The sequence below is a fragment of the Perognathus longimembris genome, chromosome 16, assembly GCF_023159225.1.
Source record: "Perognathus longimembris pacificus isolate PPM17 chromosome 16, ASM2315922v1, whole genome shotgun sequence".
Taxonomy (NCBI): domain Eukaryota; kingdom Metazoa; phylum Chordata; class Mammalia; order Rodentia; family Heteromyidae; genus Perognathus; species Perognathus longimembris.
In genome coordinates, this window is record NC_063176.1 from 17496065 (window position 1) to 17515068 (window position 19004).

Sequence of the window (19004 nt, forward strand, 5' to 3'; positions counted from 1 at the left end):
ACTGACACTCAGTAAAAGATGGATGGAAAAGGAAGGAGAAGGATTACACTTATCACTGTTGTGAATTTAGGACTATATGATTAAAATTCCAAGAAGTTTCCAGTGTGAATGTTGGGTTCTAAAAGGGGAAACATTTGGAAACTTGCTGAATGATGATTGGTAAGTTGCTTCAGTTAGTTGGGGCAGATTTGGTTAGTTGAAAAAAGTGAAGACTTAATTCATGCTCCATTTATTTCTTCCATTCTGTGATTATGTAAATTGCATTGTGAGTAATTAATAAGTTGGTTAAGGAAATGGAAAAAGACACAGGACTCTCTCTCTCTCCCCACTCCTTTTTTTTTTTCTTGCAATGAAAGATCCCATGTCGTCTAACTGAAATAACTGTAGTAGTCACTGGGAAAAAGTACTGGAAAGACAATAACAACAGCCTTCAAAACCCCACATGGGTACCTGGATAAATGGACAGGTTACCCCTTGTGAGAGAAAAGTGCAATGAACTTATGACTCTAGGGTAATAGAGTACAGCAATAGTCCTGGTATGTATCTGAAAACCTTTGTTTATTACTTTGAATTTGACTTTCCATGTAAATTTCACCATGCTATGTGAATTTATAAATTCAAAGAAATAGAAGGACATAGTCCTTTGAATTTATAAATCTATGTAGTAGTCTGGTGTCTAAAAGCCTAGGAGACATTACTGCTACTCTACTTGTTTGTCCTGTGACTCTAAGATAAGAAAATTGCATGCAGTTAGGCAGCAGGGGTTCATACATGTAATCCTAGCTATTCAGGAAGGGGAGAATCAAGGGTTTCTGATCTGGTCTCTGACCAGCTGGTCAGAGTTATCTCTAGCAAAAAGTTGGACGGGACATGTCGGTCAAGTGGAAGAGTACCAGGGGAGGAAACAAGCCAAGCAAGTATGAGGATCTGGGTTCAAACCCCAGTACTATCAAAACATAGAGACAGAACAAAAAGACAATATTTATAGTGAATAGATGTGAACTTGTATCTTGTAGCTTGCAGTAGCTAAAAAGAAGAAACACTCGGTTTTACTTTTCTTTCTTCTCTTTCTTAGAAACTGTATGTGAGGAGAAGAGAGATGCCTTTATGAGAAAAAGGATACACTCTTGATGGTGGCAGGAACAAATTCATGAGAGGTAGACAGAATACTGTAACTGGAACATAGGAGAGTTGCATACATGTAAGCCATTTATGTTAGAAAACAAGCTCAGAAAGAGTCACTAACTCACTTAGGACAGTGTAAATATACCACAACTGTGCCGCAAATCCTGAAATTCAGCACAACAGCCTTTCTTCTTGTCCATCTTCTAAGAATTCATTGGTCGTCTGTCTGTCTTTGTTTCTATCATCTGATCTTCAAATTGAAAAATCTGTGACAGATGAGTGGAATGGAAAAGTAGGGGAAGGAGTTTAAGGGCCTAAGAAGTAACTGAATTCTGAGCAAGATGATCGCCATGGGAATGAGGAGGAAAATAATGTCAAGAATATAGTGTCTAGGCTTTGTTTGGTGCCTGGTGTGCAGCAATGAGGAGGAAGGAGACATAGAATGAAGGGTTGGTTTGCCAGAGGCAAAGATGATAGACACACTAGCCCCTGGGTCAGCATTGCACAGTTGTGCTGGCTCGCCAGGCAATTGCCTGAGGATGTGCAGGCCCAGTGGGGCTGACAGCCAGCCCAGTTCCCTGCTTGGCTGGAGAGCCTGAGAGGAGATGAAGGTGTGATGAAGGTACACCTCCAAAGGAGGCTGAGATCTGAAGATCATGATTCAACACAGCCCAGCCAAGAAAGTCCATGAGACTCCAAATAGCTAGCAAAAAGCTGAAAGTAAAACTGTGGCTCACATGGTAGAGTGACAGCTCTGAGGAAAAGAGTTAAGGGACAGTGCGCAGGGTTTGACTTCAAGCCCCAGTATCAGCACAAAAGAAATAAGAAAATGGGACAGAAGCAGATACTTGAAGAAGGTGGGACAAAGGCAGGAACTCTCTAAAGGGAAGGAAGCTATCCCTAGAGCAGAGAGGAATCATGGGCTGGAGCTAGGTCCCTGACATTAAAAGGCAAATTTCTCTGGAGAAGAGTGTGTCCATGAATAGTATAAAAAGACAAAAGCAGATGGTGAGGACAAGCATCAAATGCTGATTTGTTGATTCAGTCATGAATAGCAATCTTCTTGTGGTATTATCAGTACTGTTAAAAAAAATTGAGTCCAAACTGCACAAGATTATGGCATCAGAGGGAAGTGAAGAGGCAGAGACAGAACAGAGAAATTTTTTCTTGGCACCAGGAAGAGAGCAGTGTGGTAGAGAAAGTGGAATTGGTAGAGAAAGTGGCTTGTTTGTTTGGTGTAGCAGAGCCTTACACATGAGTTGTGCCATGGAGGAAAACAAAAGTACAAGTAGAAAAGAGATCACTCATGAAGCAAATCCAGGATCTGTCTTCATAAACATTTTGTTTAAAAGTTCCATAAACACCAGTGGCCCAGGAAATGTTTTAGCAAATATTCGTTAACAACATGACAGCTATTTAAAAATGTTCTCATAGCTATGATGTGTTTATCACTCCTTGGGTAGGAAGGGCTTCTGGCATGGAATCTTGCCCTCTCTCTAGTGTGAGAACCCTTCAGTTCCCTGGGGGCTCTGGGGGGAATGGGGACATGGCTGACCTCTTACTCAGACACAGGAAATTATGCTTTCACTTCCCACCCAGAATGAATTTCTCAGCCAGGCATTACTTCTTTGTGTAGAATATAGAAATTAGAAAGCACAGAAGTCTAGTTTCTAAATGACTAATATATTTTTTTTAATTTACTTCCCAAAAAAACAAAGAAAACCTCAAATAGCCCAGGGGTTTTTCATTTCCAACCCAGCACTTTGAAATAAACAGAAAAGGAAAATAATGCATAGAATACTTTTCCTAGTTTTATTCACAAGAGAAAAAAAAAAAAAACCAAATGCTGAAACAATAGAAGTCCCAGCAATGGGAGATATGTCCCATTGCGTACAGGCAGCCACAGAATGGAGTAATACGCAGCTCTAACCTGTTTTGTTCTTCGAGGTGCTGCCAATGGTACAGAAAAAAGTTACTGTGATGCTTCCAACAAAGTAGGAAAGTAAAAGAGAATAGGAAAACAGTGCACACTCTCCTGTCCTCCAACTGTATTTTTTCAAGTATGACTATAGAGTTCTCATCCCTTTATTTCATAGAAATTCAGAATTTCAGACCACTATTTGCTACTACCATTTTTATAATTTGTTAAATAGAAATGCTTTAGCATGTCGTCATAGGAAACTTAGTAATAAATTCTCCCATAGTAAAATACAAAACATAGTAGATTGGGCACCATGTTATAAACTAATGCACTTAAGGTTTGACATTTAGATTCAGTCAACAAACTGGATTCTAGAAAATGAATCTTGGTTTTGACTACATCACCACTTAAATTTTCCTGGAAGCTCCAAACTTGTACCTTACACCAAGGGAAATACATTTGGACCTATGTAGGTCAAATTTGAGCATCTTTTCTTTTCTGAGAGATTAGAATTGAAGGTGAACTAAATGTGGACTTTCATGGGAATATAGCATTGAACCACTTCAGAAATTGCAAGAGTGCCTCTGCTGTAGCTGTATTCTTCACTGGTGATTAGCCTGGGCAGCCATCACCATCTGATTCACTGAGTTCTGTAAAGGACTGAGACTTGAGCTCCCGCCACAGGAAGAGTCCTAAACCTGTGATGATGAGGATCTTGGTAAGGCAATATCCGTGGGAGTCAACATTCTTTCATTATTCTGGTGCTTACCTTTTCCAATTTTTTTTTAAATCTTTTAAAATTGAAGTCTAAGTATGTACTCATGATGTTTTTGTAGTTTCAAGAAACCAAAGTTTAGGTGTTTGGTACTAAGCACACATTGTTTTAAAATTTCTTATTTAACTGTAAATGTGAAAATAAAATATTAATGAAGACACAGAACTAACTCAAGTGGAAACAGCTTTGTAACACTGACTGAAAACACTATATTTGGTATTTAAAGAATGTGTGTTTCAGTTGAAATAACATTTTATTTTAAAACAAGTTTTTCTACTCAACTGAAAGAAGAAAGGAGCCAAGACCCACTATGTTTCTAGACAGTTTCATAGACAAAGCTCCCAAATGTATCCAGTCTTCAAAGTCTGGATCATAGTGGCAGACACAATTGTTACAGTGTTAATGCATTGTTTCAACAGAATAGTGTGTCATACATATCACAAGATGCTTTAACACTCAGGAAAATTTTCTGCAATGAGTATATAAAACTTGTATTAAAAATTGGGGGCAGATTTAATCTTAGTTACTCAGGAGTCTGAGATCCAGAGGGATAAAGTACAAAATAAGGCAAACAGAAAAGTCTTCTAGACATTTTCAAAAATAATTAGCAAAGAGCTGGGCTGGAGGCATGGCTCAAGTACTAGGTTACCAGCAGCTAAGTGAGCAAACAAGTTCAAACTTCAGCAAAAGCAAAAATAAAAATTTTTGAAGGGCTTCTAACTCACTCTTCTCAATGAAATTATATGATGAGCAAAGGATTCTCATCAACACTGGATTCTAGTTAAAATTGACCTAGGCTCAGTTTGTAGCTTCATGTCTCAGTTTAAGATATACATTTTTTTTCTTTTTGTATCCAGTAAATTAATAAAAGTCACTCCCATCACTATGAAGCCCACTGAAAAAATCAGTGAGTAGTTTTTCCTCTCAACATAAATATTGTAAGATAAGAAAACACATATTGTCATACACGGTGCTAAGCAAGTCCAAATACATACTTGAGAAAACTTCTTTGTAAATATTTTTCAAAGAACTTGCAAGTTAGTTAGAATACTGTTCAAAAACTCACTGAGAAAATTAGCCTTGATTTATTCATTTCATTTCCTTAAAGCATGATATCCACGTAGAACTTCAAAAATTAAGAACATGTCTTACCTTTTCTTTCTTTCCTACAATGCCTTACTAGGCTACCTCCCAACTTGACACTCATGCTCACAGTATGTATATGAAAGGGACTAAACGAATGCCCTAGGGCTTGATTCATGCTAGATCTTCCCCTGGGGACTCAGCTAGTCACTGACTCCTGGACACACACCTCCAGGAACTTCACAGAAAAGAGGAACAAACAGCACTTTCTGTATCTGCTGCAGACACGTGTTACATATTCCTCAGCCACTTCCATGGCAACCTCCACCACAGAGTACAACGAAGGGCTTGGGCCCAAGCCAAGCGTCTCCTGAGCGCCCAAAATAGATGTTGCTGTGTCTATGCCCTTTTCTCAGAAGAGATTCTGTTGGGCCTCAGATAAAGTCAGTGCCTCTGACTCCATCTTTACTTTGTTATAAACTTGGGGTTCCCTCCCTAGTTTTTATGCTTATAACACAAAATAAATAATGGTTTTAGATGAGTGTCTGGGACTCATTAGAAAAATGTAAACTGTCTACAGGATAAATAAAGAACTTACTCATTTCAATTATGGAGCGGGAACACAGAAAAGAAAAGAAAAGCCCTATCAAATAGAATTAAAAAAATGCAGTGGTCATGTGACCTGGTAACTTAAGATATAATAGTCTCCCAAACTACAAGATGTACCCCAGAAGCATCATCTTATTAAAGATGAAATATTACATATCATCTGTATCGATGAGCATGTTCTACAATTCATAAAACATAAAATCATGTATTGTCCCTTTCAGAGAGAAATCTAAATATGTAGTGGCATTCTGAAAGATGATTATCCAAAACTTGTTTAAAATCTTCGAAAACCTTTTGGGATTTTCATTGGCAAACTTGCAAACTTTGCTTCCCAGGAAGTTGACATATTCAGAAGCTCTTAATTGTCTCCATTGCGTGTTGATAGATTCAATATCAAACATTATATATTAGTGAGTCAGGTCCCTGGAGAAAGCGTGACACCTCAAAAGGGGGTGCACAGGGTCTTTTCTGTCCCCTACAAGTCTGTTTCAGACTATCTCCTACCTTCTGCTCAGGAAGCCCTTCCATAGCTCCATGACTTGAAATTTGATTACAAATGTTATCCTTCTTAGCAACTCTTCCACTCGAAAGTAGATGAGTATAAACTAAGTAACATTTATTTCATCTTCCTTAGAAGCAAAGAAAGGGTTAAAATCGAACAATTAAACATAAATGCAAACTCCACGGTAAAACCCTAATTTAAAAAACCCCATATTTTTACATCATCTCAATAAAAAAACAAATATTCAGGTCATCTAAAACTACCCAGACACAGAACGAACAGTTACTGAATCAGGAGTGAATCAGTGAAAGTGTCTGGACTTGTCCTCTCTGGGGCTCCTCTTATCTGATTGGCTCTATATTGATTCTATACTTCCAGTCAACGACACATTAGTGCCCTTCCTCTCCACTGAGAGCACTGTACACCCTGTAATGTTTAGACAGATCTCTGTCTGTCCAACACAAACAATAGAACACACAAACCACCGGGGACAAGATGCAACAAAGGCATAAAAATCTGAACAGCGGAATTTTAAAATAAAGTATAAAAAACAACCATCTAGCTCCTGATAACAAAACAAAACAATCCAGATTGCTCTGATTGTCAGCCACCAAGCCACACGGCTACAAAGCTAAAATATTTTAAAGAGTTCCTCTCAGAGTCAAACTGGGCTGAGAGTAAAAGACAGCCAAATGACCATAGAAGACTTGTCCCCCAAAACAAAGCAACCCTGAAGATTTCCATTTGTAAAAAACAGTACCTTATAAGTAACGCTTCTTGTCTACTCCCAGCTGTTCCCAGTGGCGACTCTTGCTTAACTGTCTACAGCCTTCAGTTTAAAGTTAATTCTGTTGGCAAAAAAGTACAGAGCTTGTCTGGAAAATACTGTTTGGACATAAACCATTCCTTTCAAAGCAGTTGTAGCTATATTTAAGTTTTCTTGTAGACAGGGATATAAACTCTTCCTGTAGCTAATTTTCTTCCTCCTCCTTCCCCTCAGACTTAGTCAGTATCCTCCTATCCCATATATTGAAAGAGACAGAGAAGGGGAGGAAAAGCCTACAGGAAATATACCTTAAATAATGTAGTATTTGAGCATTTAGAAAAAAAAGGCAAAAATATACAAAGGTATCACAAAGCTCAGCAAGAGCGTAAATGTGAAAGTAAATATGAAGGTCTCAATCTATGGATAAGCAAACTGAAGCCTGGAGAAAGTAAGATTTGTAGAAGTTCACTCACATTCCTTGTTAGTGTCTCAGTTCAAAGACAGCTGGTTTCGCAATTCCCTGCTCTCTCTTCTAGGCTATCGTACCTGAGAGGAAATGATTTATCGTTTTCCTCTGTATTCTTGTATAGTACTCACAGGAGCTGGCAGAAAGCAGCAAAACAATTAGGGTGTGAGAACCATCTGTCTCAAGGTAAACCTCTCCCTTGTCTTATAAACCTTAATATTGAAATGTTTCTTAGATGCCCAGGTTTCTCTGTACACTTAGGACATAAGGTCATCCTTTGCTTGTCTTGCAGAACAACTGTACGATTCAGGAGTTAGTATTTTTCAGGGGATGTTAACCTCCACTAGCTCTTACAGAAGATGGCTTCAGTAAGAGGGCTGGGATGTCAGGTGCTGAGAAGTCTGGAATTTCCACGTAGAAGCCAGAATAGACAGGGATGTGACTCCTGAACTGGGAAGACATCTCAATATGTTAAGATAATTTCTTTATAACCACACACCCACACTTATTGATTATTATAGTTATTTCTGTTTTTTTTTTCTGATGCTAGGGATCAAACCCAGGCCCTAATTATTGTAACTCTTCTAAATAGCTTGCTAAGTAGAGAAGCAACATAATAATTTTACTTACTGTCTTTCACATAATATTTCCTATTTATATATGAAGAAAGTATTTTCTCTAACTGAATAATATTCTTTCAATAATGTAAGATCTTTCTCTATGAAACATTTGCTAAAATAAATATCTAAAATAAATTCATTAATTTGTTTGATAACTATCTGTTGAATATGGGCAAAATATATCTTATACTTCCCATATTAAATAGAGTAGCTAATGAGCAATAATTTATTCAGAAAAATGGATAAATTTCCATGGAAATCGAAGGGCTTTGATGAGAAGTAAAGCTAATTGTTTATGTAACTATTTTATAAACATTCCACACTTGAAGCATATGCCTCAATATTTTTGCCAACCATCGCTCAATGCCATAATGTCAACATCCTCTGCCCAGATCAGAGCAGCCAAACTATAAAGTGGCCTAGATTGAAATCACTCTGGTTATATTAATCTTACTATTTGATCTGGATCCAGAAAGATTAAAGCAACATTCATTTGACCTCTGTAATTCAAACATATAATGAGCGAATACTCAGATCACTTAAGACCCATTTTCAAACTGTTACTCAGGCTTGATCTCAGAAACTCATTCTATCTTTAATATTCCTCACCTAATTTGGAGGAACCTACTCTTTTACTGGTCTTAGGCAGAAAGTAACATACTTATGAACAAATAAAAAAGCATAGTACTTACAATGATTTAATTCCATGTCTTAGAACAGTTTTCCAAAGTAAGCAGTTAAGGTGTGGGACACCAATTCTCCAACCTTGACACAAAAACAACTGAAATTTTTTAAGAAATTGATATTGAGAAAGAAATTTTGGGAAAACGTAACATGCTTTTTGACACAAGGGTGAAATCCTTTTTCTCCTTTCTCCATTAATGATTTTTTTTTTTTTTTTTTTTGCCAGTCCTGGGCCTTGGACTCAGGGCCTAAGCACTGTCCCTGGCTTCTTCCCGCTCAAGGCTAGCACTCTGCCACTTGAGCCACAGCGCCACTTCTGGCCGTTTTCTGTATATGTGGTGCTGGGGAATCGAACCTAGGGCCTCGGGTATACCGAGGCAGGCACTCTTGCCACTAGGCTATATCCCCAGCCCCCATTAATGATTTTTGATAAGCTCTATGCAAATGGAAATCTCAAAGACATTAAGATAACTTTATAGCTCACACTAAAAATAAGAGCCATTGACAGATTGCTACATATTACTGAAACTTACTAACAAAATATTTTTTCATTTTCATTCTTCCCTTTTGATGTTGGCTGTTTTACCTTGTGTCTGACAGAAGGAGCAGGAAGGATATATGAGTAAAATCTTGAAAGAAAAATAGTCTTTGAGGAGACCCCAAGGTTTAGCTGGAGTAACTTGAGGTGAGTGATTCAGGGGCCTCAGGAAGGAAGAGATGAAGAGGATCACATATAGGGCGGAGGGGAGGGGGACAAGAACAGCACACTCTCAGTCATAGACAATGGATTATAGGCATTGCATTCAAGAACCAACAACTCTTAAAATAGGTTAAGTGAGACAGCCAAGTAGTAATTTTGGTGACCAGTGCAAGCAGCAGGAAATTGGCTCTCAAAGCCACTTAGTAATTGGTGGCATGTTTTGTCTCCACCATTGGAAGAGAAGCATGTGCCATTAGAATGTGAGTTCCATACAGTCTCAAATAGCTCAGTGTTTCATTATGAGTTTTAAAATTTTGTGTCCTTCTAATTTTGAGGTCCCTTCGGTATTCTCCAGTTTGCTCTATTTTGGAAAAGCTCTGGATTTCAAAATCCTACAGTAGTTTAGTGGTTCCTGTGTTTCAAAGGCTGGACATGTGGTGTTAACTTTAACTGATGCATGAAGAACTCACAGCAGAGGTGAACTCCAGAGCAGGCTATATTAATAGAGAAGAGCAATCAGAATTTTGTAACTCTTGCTCTCTGCCTCTCAGCTTTCAGGTTTACAGTAACACTAGAAGGAAGCATGGGCTATGGAATCCCTAAGAACCCTTTGGTGGCAGCAGAGAAAAGCAGTGACTGTATGAAGAGCAATTCTATTACAAAACTATGATCTCCTATGCTTGGGAGATGACTTCATACATGGAAGCTTTGAGTGCATCCAACTGTGGCCCACGGCAATCCCAAGCATTGGTCATCTGAAATCAATGCATGCACACACATGCGTGACCACCTACCTCCTCTCATAATCTATTATCCTCACCCAAACCAGAGCAATCATTCTCTCCATATCCTCCAATGTTCTTCCATGTTTCCCCTGATTCATGTTCTCTAGTGTTTTCCCACCATTACTCTCATTCATTCCACTAGTTTTCTATTATTGTCATGTCCATGTCACACAATGATAGTCCATCTTTTTTTCTGCTCCACCCCTATCATGGTACCCCATTGGCCTCAGTATAAACTGAATTACATGCCCACTGTATCTCTGAGCCTCCTATGACATAGTGCCTGCTTATCATAAGTTCCTACTGAACTTCCCAACTTACTCTGCATGTGTCTAGCATGTTCCATGCTCTTCTTTCCACAGGGCCAACTCTTCTCATTACTCAGGATTAATCTCAAATGCTAATTCATTAACAAAACAAAAAATGAGAAAGAGAGAGGTATCCTGAGCACTGTAGATGGTTTTCCATCTACTCACATTCTCAATCTCATTTTTCTCATCTTAATTTTCCTCCAAATCACTCACTCTGAAACTGTATTTTGGGGTTTATTTTGAGTTGCATATTCTAGTTGAAATATGCTTATTGTTCAGGAGTATATTGGAAGAAAAAATAAGAACAGAAACATGAAATTTAGCTTTCTAAAGTCATATTATTACCCATACGAAGAACAATGTGTAGTATGAAATAGATATTTGATAAATAGGATTTTAATAGTCAGCTATATTTTCTGAATTGTTTCCTACTCCTCAGAGGATAAATTTCTCATTTAAGTCTATAAGCAAGGAGTAATCAGTTTATGCAATTCACTTTCCACACATTCTCCTGTAGTCAGCATCTTGGAGTCACAAGAAATAAGGAGAGAGCTCCAAGTAGGCTTTGCATTGCTGTTATCTACATAAACCATCACATTCAAGCTCTTGAATTTTATTAACATAAGAGTGAGATAACATTCTTGACTTGTCAGACTATCTTCTACAGATATGCAGTGTGCACTTGACTTGATACACACAATCACATTTTCAAGAAGGTATTCCAGAGCTTCCAGACATTTCCTTCATTTCCTGAACTCAGGACTACATTAAAAAAAAAAAAGAAAACCAAGGTACCTTGGAACAATTCTATCCTGCCCAAGAGGTGTCAGGATGCTACCCTCACTTGTCAACATTTCAAGAACAAAAACTAAATCGTTGTATTTTAACATATATTTTCTAATTAATAATGGGGGAATCAAGCACTTTTGGAGAGGTGAGCTCACAGATGATTTAATTTCCTATCTCAGCTTGGCGCCTCACTGACTTAGAGCTCACCAATGAGCTGAAAATTAGATTTCCTCCCCTGTACTGTGTCCTACTGCTTCCTAATTACTTGTTTTGGAGAACAATTTTCTCTGGGTTCTGGGGCCCAGACACCCTGGGAAATATGACAGACTCAGCACTCTCCAGACCCAGGTACCTCAGCAAGTTGGCTGTGCTCTGGCAGTGCAGAGGGAAGGTAAGCCTTCCTTGGGAGGACCAAGACCACACCAGCAGCACAACACATAGCTCTCCACTCAGGAGCCCAGGGAGAAGAAATGGCGAGCATTCCAGGCAGGGGATTGGTCACACCTGAGTCACCTTAAGTAGTTCTACAGAGCTAGAACACAGGATGGGAGACAAAAACCATAGATAAAATTCACGAGGAGGAACAGATGTAAAATACCTTCTGTTTAAAATCCCCCAAGTGCTACTGTTCTCTTCAGGATAAAAATCCAGCTTCTGCACTTAGTGATGGGTTATTGTACAAAGGAGTTTCAATTCAATGTAGCAGAGTTTTAAGAGGTTCTATCCATAAACAGAAGGGGCCACGTTGCCTCGGCATCACCATATTCAGATTTGAGTCCAGCTCCCAATGCAACTGTATTTGCCTCATTTCTATGGAACTCATGTTTAGTTTGCCTGCATAGCACAAATCCTTCATCAAATTCCTCTTGGTAATCTAATTATTTTTAAGCCTAGAAGACTTATTCACACACTATATTAGGACAGCTAGTGGAAACGAGAATGAAAGTGAACTTGGCAGGTAGCCTAGTTCCATCAAGGCAAATGTTGAGTTTTGAGTTACATCGTGTTTGAAATGTTATTCCATTTCAGTGAATCTAGGAAGGCAAGAGGTAAAACTCCAAGACATAAAAAAGAGAAAGGCACAGACATCACTCAGTCAGGATAAAATGCTGTGACATATCCTAAACTTAGGGTAGGAAAATTCTTTCTCCAGCATATTTTGTACTCATTATGGGCAGGGTAATAATATACTGTCCTATTGTTGACTCTGAGAGGAAGTGGAGATACTCTTTTTAATTCCAGTGAGATAAAAAAAACAGCATGGAGAGAGGAATCGTGGGTGAATACAGTCATAAATGTAACAGAATCAGACAACTTAAGGGGATGGGTGTGACGGGCATTGATGTGGAGAGAAGAACGGAAAGGATGACATTAATCATTAATCAAGATGCATTTTGCTCAAAAATAGAAATATTGAATTGAAACCTCTTTATGCAACTACCTAAAGATAATAATAGTATAAAAACTGGACTTTCATGGGCAAATTAGGACATACATCAGACTATTCAGGAGGTAGGCATTCATGTTGGCCTTTAGATAATGATAGTATCAGGAATGAGGCCTTAGAGTAACTCCTAAAGTGAAGGAAATCAACAAAACCCAAGGACACATGCACAATTTGAACAGAGTGCTCACAACTCAATCACCAAGACCACAAGAACTCAACTATTTGTGGTATTCCATAAGTTAACATTTGTCTTGTAGCTGATTTTGCTTAAAAATGGTTATCCCCTTCATCATAAATAAGTAAAACATAACAGGCTATGGTGGTTAATTTTACATGTCCATTTGACTAGGCTAAGGAAATATTCAGATGCTGGTAGAGCTGTTCCTGAGTGAGTCTGTGACAGTGATTTCAGAACAGATTAGCTTTGCATTAGCAGAAAAATGAAGAAATCCCTTTCAATGCAGTAGGACATAAAGAGATCACATTTGCTTTGCTTGAGCTGTGACATCTACCCTCTCCTGTTCGCAGGTATTTGTTTTCTGGGCTTTGAAACCATTGGAACTTATGCCATTGGCTCCCTGGCTCTCAGGCTATTGGGCTCAGACCAGAACTACACCACTGCTACTATTGGGCCACTGACTTGTAGACGGTAGACCATGGGGCGTCTCAGCTTCCACAATCACATAAACCAGTCTCTTATTATAGATCTCATTCTGTGGGTCTACACATATTGTTTCCTTTCTCTGCAGAACCCTAATACACAGATTTACTTGCTTAGATAATATAGTGTACCTGTATAAACATCTTAGCTCTATGATACAAAGATATTAAAGCAGATGGGTGATAAAAAGCTAGTTTTAGTATTTAAAAATAGTATTTAAAAATCAATACAGGGTTTTTTAAATTAAATTTTATTGAAAGGTGATTTACAAAGGGGTTACAGTTACATAATAAGGTAGTGAGTGTCATATTTGTTACACCTTCCCTTATTTTTCTTTACCCTCCCTAGTTCAGATAAGCATATATACAATATCCAGTGTACCAAAATCATATACAATGACCACAAGGACTACGCCAAAGGAAATTCACCTAGTACATTAAACATAATGACAACAATAGAATCCTCCTTTTTCCATCTCTTGGAGTTCATTTTGCTTAGCTTCATCTTATATAATCATATGTACATAGCTGTTGAGCTATTGTGATCCTCTGATAGGTCTATCCTAGACCTTTTTATGTTTATTTAGTAATTGTTTGGCTTTAGAGACATGATGTAAAGTTGCTGACCAAAACATCTGGAAATACCATTTGAAAAGAAGTTTGATATTTTACAGACACGATCTCTACTGTTCTCCCCTCCGCCCCCCGCCAACATCCACATATCAGGGAAGACCATGAGCCTTTGTTCTCTGTGTTCTAGGCTTGTCTCACTCAACATTATTTGTTCAAGATCTGATCATTTCCCTGTGAATGCCATTATTTTATCATTTCTAATCACTGTGTAGAATTTCATTGTGTACAGGTACCACATTTGTGGATCTATTCATCTGTAGCAGGGCATCTGAGTTGTTTCCATATTTTGGCTATTGTGAATTGTGCAGCGATAAACATGAGTGTGACAGTGTCTTTGTGGTATCCTGGAACCTGTTGTTCAGGATAGATTCACGCTTTATTTTGTCAATATATTTATCATCAATGAGTCAACATGAACAAATACCAAACTGAATCAAACTTTTTATTTCTCTTGCTCCATTCTAGAATTGCTTTCTTTTTTTTTTTAAGTTTTTATTATAAAACTGATGCACAGATAGGTTACAGTTTCATACGTTGGCATTGGATACATTTCTTGTACTGTTTGTTACCTTGTCCCTCATACCCCCCTCCCCCCTCCCCCTTACCCTTTCCCCCCCTGAAGTGTTCAGTTCACTTACACCAAACAGTTTTGCAAGTATTGCTTTTGTAGTTGTTTCTCTTTTTTTTTACCCTGTGTCTCTCAATTTTGGTATTCCCTTTCAATTTCCTAGTTCTAATACCAGTATACACTGTTTCCAATATACTCAGATAAGATTACAGAGATAGTGTAGATACAATCACAAGAAGGTGATACAAGAACATCATCAATAGTAGAAGCTACAGATACATATGGGATGTTGAAAGTAGTTACAACTGTGATATAACAATCATTTCCATAAAATGGAGTTCATTTCACTTAGCATCATCTTATGTGATCATAAGGGTATAGCTATTGGGCTCTTGTGATCCTCTGCTGTGACTTGCCTAAACCTGTGCTAATTATTCCCAATAAGGGAGACCATAGAGTCCATGTTTCTTTGGGTCTGGCTCACTTCACTTAGCATAATTTTTTCCAAGTCCTTCCATTTCCTTACAAATGGGGCAATGTCATTCTTTCTGATAGAGGCATAAAATTCCATTGTGTATATGTTCCACATTTCTAGAATTGCTTTCTGAGATGTATACATTCTTCTTTCCCAGGTCAGACAGGAAGAAAATGGGCAAATGTGGAAATGAAACATCCCCAGGTACAGATGGAATATCGGTCAAAATTAATTAGCTTTTTAGCCTTGGCTCAGTCAGCAACTAGCTGTGTGTGTGTGGACAAGACATTGTTGAGGCTCAGTTTTCTCTTATATAAAGCAAAGGATTTAATAAGATTATTTTGAAGTTTCTCTCAGATGAGAATTTCAACTATTCTCTGAAATAATTATGCATATGTTTTGCATTTACTTAAGGCTTATTTATCTTTGGAGAAAGAGAGGATGTTTATTGTATCATAAAAAAATTAAAACATCCAGTTATTGACAAAACAACCCCAATGCTAACAATAATATTGATCTTTTTAAGGCTCCCAAGAACACAAAGAGGGAGAGAATTCTATTTTATTTAGATGTAAATTAGCACTCTCTTAAGGGGAAAAGCATCAGACTTAAAAGTAAAACCAAATTGTGCTTAATAATTCTTAAACCTTAAGCTTATTTAGCTCCCAAACACACTGAGGATCAAGAGTTTCTGGGTTCAGGTAGAAGAAAGATTTCTCCCGGAAGTGTGATGTTGCTTCTGTATACTGTCATTTTTCACAATGAAAAGCTGAATCTGCATTTGTAAAGATAGAAATTCGCCATCTCCCTGGTTAGTAATTTTTGATACATTTATCTGTAATGTTTGATAAATGTTCAGAAAATAATGAAAACACATTGGCCAGCAATGAGTTATTGAGCCAATTCTAGGACTCAAAACAACCAAATATAAAGAAACTAGACTTGCTCTCCAGGTAACTTTGTTCTTTTTAAGTACAGAACTAATATACAAAAGTATATAAGCATCTAAGTTAAGAATTTGAAGTTCTTCTCTTTGGAACCTCACCTAGTTCATAAGCACTAAAAATGCATAGCAGATGGTTGTTCATCCAGATCTCTCTCTCACTCTCTGTCTCTCTCATCTATCCATCTATCCATCCATCCATCTATCTATATATCTATCAATCTTATCTCTATTCACATTGCATATACTTAACACACATACATCATATCTATTGAAGGACTTGCCTCTTCCCTCTAGGCCCATTCTTCCCATGGATCCAAAGATGGAATATGAAGGACTGACCCCACTATATTTTACCAGGTGCATACAGATACCAGGCAAGCGAAAGGTAAGTGCAGACTGCCTGACTCCAGCAGGCATCAATCTACCTAAGCCTGACAGTGAACATTCCATCCTGGGCCCAACCAAAAAAACAACTCACTTCCCTTCACTTGATGACTTTTTCATTAACCTCTACCTTCTCTCTCAGACCTCACACAAACCCAACTTCTGTCCTAGCTCTTACACACAGTCTGCAAGCCTGCCAGAAGGCTGTGCCCCTTGCTGTTTCTATCTCAATAAACAGTCCTTGAGGAAGACCAAGTCCAGCCTGTTTCCTAACTTTCATCTTCATTTTCCTAACATATGTAAGCAGAAATGTTTTAGTAAAAGAAGTAAATGCATTCTTTTTTCCAGTTTTTTTTCAAATTGTACACTTATAACATTAAATAAGCAGCAAATCATTGTGTCTTCCTTTCTCGCCATGAACTCTCTTTCCCTCATTCTTAATAACTCACTTATCTATAGAATTTATCAGGTGGCTAATATAATGATATCTGACTAAGAGTCAAGATGTTGAGCAAAATGAATATGTGATGAATATTTCATAACTTGAATCGATGAAAGAAGCTCATGAATGGCCCTCATTTCATCAAATGGGAGAAGCAACCAGGAAATACATACATGTGAGCTATTTCCCACACATCCATTCCACTTTTTAACACATGTTCAAGAACTGAGTCTTTGAATGTGAATTCATCATTGATTTTGTCTGCTTCACACTTACTTAGTATATTTTCTTCATCATCAACTGAATGTTAAGTAGTAAAAACTGACTTATATGCACTTTCTTCCTTCATCATAAATAAATTAGGCTCTGTAGTGACTATTTTAGTCAAGGTATTGTGGGGTCTATTAATCTCAACATCTTTGCTGAATTTACAGTAGCTGAGATTAAGGGATACTAATCTGTTTATTGTAAATTTAGTTCTTAGGCCCAGCAGGATATTGAAAGACAGAAGAGAATTCTCAGCCTCTCCTACATCATGGAGCTCAATTTGGAAATGTCTTTGCTTATTTGCATTTATTTGTTAGACTCACAGAGGTCTTTTATAGCTTCTAATTAGCCTCCTCAACTCAGTTGCTTTCTTTCCTGCTGTTATTTTTATCACCCACTGGGAGCTCATGTCTACTGAAATTCACGTTCCTTTAGTTCTTACATAAGGAATAGCACTGAGTACTCATAAAGAATTTTAGATTTGTATAGTTTTTACCCAGTCTTAGTTTTGGTTCAGTGTCTATTTTTCAAGCCATTCTTCTTTATTCTTTCTTTCTTGTATTTTAATTACGTTATTTTCATTGGAGTTATTTTGCTATATAACATTTGCAAGTTGTCATGTCAGTTCATTCACTTTTCTAGGGGTTACCACGGCATACACACCTGACACATTTATTTTCTCTGTGACCATATGGAAAATCTCCTGACATTTGCCCGCCTTGACAGAATATGATTTATCATTTCAGCAGAGTACAAAGGATTCCTCATGAGTTTATGCATTGTTTTCCTCAACAACGACTTCCAAGAGCCAAGTCATAAACAAGATTAATAATGCAAACATTGCAGACTTCTATCAGTAATAAGTGCACTGTATTTTCCAGCACACACATCAGATCATTTGTCAGAAGAAAACAAGGTAAAAGACTGTCATGGTGCTATGAGTCTCTCTCCATCTTCAACATCCTATTTCCCACATGTTTGCCAGTCTTGCCAATCTATGTGACAAAGAAAAAGTAGACACATTTTCTTCTTCTTTTCTCCCAGATTCTTGTGTTAATTTTGTTGTGATCATTGGTTTTGTTGAAACAAGGACTCCTTGCTCAAGTGTACTGTGGTTTTCATAGCTACCAACAGGCAAAACTATCCCTCTTTCTACAGAAATTCAATGCATCATGGATTTCAGGAATGCGGATTTCAGGTACGTGATGAAAAATAAGCATTGCCAGGTGAATCATGTGTGAGAAGTGTGTGTGTGTGTGTGTGTGTGTGTGTGCGCTTGAGTACACAACAGATGTTTAATAACGTGTGTATATTAAAATATATATTTGAGTCTGGTGTGTTGGGACACTTCTGTGATGCCAGCATATGAGAAGATGAGAAAAAAGGACTGACAATTAGAGGCCATCTTGGTCTAGAGAGCTACCTTGTCTCAAACCTCACCTTTCCTTTAGTAGACATAATCATATACCAATGGCCAGTTGGAAAGATCTCAACCTGGAGAACTATTTAACATCAAAACATTAAATATTGTTATCTGAAGACTTAAGTAAATGAAGTAAAGTATTCATTAACAAGTACTTGTTAAATGTTAAAGCATTGAGGCAGTTCTTGCTTGGGAAGCAGAGAAAAGCTGTGTTCTCAAGTTAGAGCTAATGAACAACCTGAGAATTGTTTTTCACTAGGGTGAAAACACTTGCCCATTGGGGAATTCTATATTTCCTCTCATTTAACTTTCCTTCCAGAATTTGTTTTCTCTTCTTTTACATGCTGTGTGCCATTGTTCACTATCCTTTGTCTGAACAAGAATGCTTTCTGCCAATGATAATGACATCACATTACCCTTGCAGATTTACTTCAAAATGCAGATTTTGAACATGACCCAGGGTGGATAGGAGATTTCAGAATCTGAACTTCCCATGTTATATTGCTGCTCAACGGGCTATAATTTGAGTGGTATTGACCTAGTCACTGTCAACTTTTAAAACAAAGTTCACTTTTAAGGATCTAGAGGTGTTTTGGTGGGTAAGGCGCAAAGAATTATTTGTG

The 19004-nt window shown here is 37.7% G+C and overlaps 1 protein-coding gene across 2 annotated transcripts in view; it reads right to left on the reverse strand.

Annotated features, from left to right (window-relative positions):
- Arhgap24 (Rho GTPase activating protein 24) overlaps positions 1-19004 on the reverse strand; it is a 339907-nt gene that overhangs the window by 164128 nt on the left and 156775 nt on the right. The window contains exon 1 of one of the 2 annotated variants that reach the window (XM_048364352.1): positions 6776-6998. The exons of the other annotated variant lie outside the window; for it this stretch is intronic. The gene's annotated coding sequence lies outside the window, so the exon portion shown is untranslated. Of the gene's footprint in view, positions 1-6775; positions 6999-19004 lie in introns of those variants that run through there. 2 annotated transcript variants of the gene reach the window in all.